The sequence below is a fragment of the Papaver somniferum genome, chromosome 8 (assembly GCF_003573695.1).
Source record: "Papaver somniferum cultivar HN1 chromosome 8, ASM357369v1, whole genome shotgun sequence".
Classification (NCBI taxonomy): domain Eukaryota; kingdom Viridiplantae; phylum Streptophyta; class Magnoliopsida; order Ranunculales; family Papaveraceae; genus Papaver; species Papaver somniferum.
In genome coordinates, this window is record NC_039365.1 from 133,961,737 (window position 1) to 133,964,528 (window position 2,792).

General features: G+C 35.2%; 1 long non-coding RNA gene across 1 annotated transcript; it reads right to left on the reverse strand.

Moving 5' to 3' along the window:
- Positions 1-707: 707 nt before the first annotated feature.
- Positions 708-2,140, reverse strand: LOC113303102. Its single transcript, XR_003337304.1, has 3 exons — positions 1,492-2,140; positions 939-985; positions 708-838 (listed from the first exon to the last, which is right to left on the reverse strand). It is a non-coding gene; the product is annotated as an uncharacterized LOC113303102 (long non-coding RNA).
- Between the last annotated feature and the right edge of the window lie 652 nt (positions 2,141-2,792).

Below are 2,792 nucleotides of genomic sequence, written 5' to 3' on the forward strand. Positions count from 1 at the left end.
CTATATCTATTGAGTGCAAATCTAAACTTGACTATTTTGGTAGTTATTGGATAGATTTATCTAACCAGACAAAGGAGTTTATTAGATCAAACATAAAAGTCTTTGTCAACGAATCACATATCTTCTAGCAAGATTGATTATAGTGGTTACCAAATAGATTCTTCATTTGCTATTTGGAATACGATCCAAAGGACTTGTTATTCACGTGCGTGACTCTAGAAGTCGAAGGCGCAGGGATACTGGGGTAACTAAGTAGATAGGGGTAGTCTGCTTGGTCTCAACTATACGAAGTTGGTATTTCATTTTGTATAGCGGCTTAATTTTGAGAGTATTTAAAACTGGACTAGGTCCCGGGGTTTTTCAGCATTTGCGGTTTCCTCGTTAACAAAATCTTGTTGTGTCTTTTACTTTGTTTTTCGCATTATAATTGTTATTATAATTAAGTAAAATACACAAGTACGTTAACTTCGTAATACTTGATAATGATCCTATAGAATTTCGGTTATTTTCGAACCTATTATCAAGTACACACTTTGTTGTCATATCATATCGATCTTGTATCCATAGTCAATCACACAAGTGATCTTGTTGTTGTATTCTCTCGATCTCGTATCCATAGACGATTACACGAAGTGTGGACCGAATTGTCGTATTGTCTCGACTTTGTCCATAGACGATCATATTCGGTAGAGGACTTATAGGTTGATAAATAAAACATTGTGGTTTATTTGGTTACCCTCGTCTTTTCACAAAAGAAACCAAGTACCATAAAGGGAACAAAACGAAATAGAAAGACAGACTCAAAACTCCTTCGGGGAAATATAAAAATGGCGAAAGCCTGTAAAAAAGTAAAAGACAGAGATTAAGATGGATACGGTATTAAACAAGTTAAACGAAATAACCAGGTTTTTGAAAGAACATGTAGTATGTAACAAGACCTTAACCGAAGCGATGGTAGACATGCAACAAAAACCGCAAAACCAGGCTGAGAAAAGAAAATGACGAAGCCACATAAACGATAAAATCGTCAGTAAGTTCGCCATAAACTAGGCAGTTGATGAAAAGAACTAGGAATTAGAAATCTACCTTAGCAACAAACCATAGGGAAAAAAATACGTAGACACTACCATTAGCAAATATGACATTAGTTTATGATCACCTCGGTTATAGAAAGAACGACTTATTATTTATTTTACGTAAAGCGCTTATAAATTTATCGTGAAAAATTGGTTGTGATAACTTTTCTTGAGAAGATATGGTCGATTATAAGAGAAGGAACGGTGAAAGATTGGTATAAAGGTGCTTAATAGAATGCCCCTAGCTAGAAACATAGGGAACACGCCACCTAATCCCACGTGAAATGAAGAAATATGAAAAGACTGTCTAACGAATGTCATGTAGAGGCAAGATAGATCCTTACTGAACGAAGCATGATAAAATAAAAATGAAAGAAAATGTTTGAAAAATTAAAAGTTATCAAGGGAAAAATACCTGTTCGGAGATGAACGCACAATACAAACAACGAAACCAGAATGAAGTGACTTTAAACCTTATCATGTCCAGAAATGAATATATTCATTAAGGATTTTCGATATACGTACCGCACAATAAAGGCAGAAGTTTTATTTTTATTATCATTTTTTATTTATTTTTATGCACGAGACGGAAGATATCAATAAACAAACACAATGGCGAGGGAAGCTCTTGAAGGAAAATGCAGCGATGAAGCATCTTCTCAACATCACAGTACATGGGATTTTGGCTTAGCGCCGGAAACGGACTACCACCACAAGCCTCCGCACAAAGCATCTGCATCAGAATGAAAGTCTTCCCCAACATAGAGCTCAAATTGACAAAAGTATTTTTTTTTTATTGAAAGTGAGGATTTATTAAAAGAAGAGGAAAAGAAGAAAAGAAAAAGAAAAAACCAGGGGCAGAAGAAGAAAAGAAAAAACCAAGCTACGTTACAAACAAAGAGAAATTACAAAAACAATGCCTCCCAATTAGACAGAACCGTGTAGGAGCAGTTTTGATGAACCCTATGACCTGCAGCCTCAACCCAAGTTAGAACTAAAGTCTTGACTTCCAAAATGAGATCATTATCAGTTTTGAAGAGGTGTGTAGGTTCAAACCTTCTACAATTTCTTTCTTTCCAGATTGTGTAAACGATAGCTGCTGGGATTAAATTCCAGATGTAGTTGCCTGATTGAGAGAAGTGCTGAGTGTGCCAGGTATCTGCCAAGGCTCTCATTGATCCCGGCAAAACCCAAGACCAACCTGTTGTTGGTGTTAAGTTGCACCAAATCTTGTATGCAATCTTACAGTGAAGAAAAAGATGATTCTGTGACTCCTCTCCTCCACCACACAAAGCACAGTCATTATGAAGAGACAAAAGTACATGACAATTCACTTTCAAGTTAGTTTTATGGGTTGTATCCTGAAACACGTACTCTCTTACATTCAGAACATTGGTGAAGAACAAAAATACTTTTACACTTTAGTTAGCTCGGTAGCGGTATAAATTTGGTGGGTCAGATGAGTAAAAGAAGCGTTGGCTAAAACAAGATATTCATTTAAAAATGGAAACTTTTTTCTAGCCCAATTTTGTTTTTTCTTGCATCCAAAACCTATCATTAAGACTTCGTATACGAAGAAACCGTAATTATTAATATTAGGATATGATTACAAAAATAACCTTATACCTAAATAAGGAAATTAAATTCATTGTTTCTACCAAATATATTTGTGATATAATTCCTAAAAGAAAATTCCTAAAAATTTTCCGTTGACCC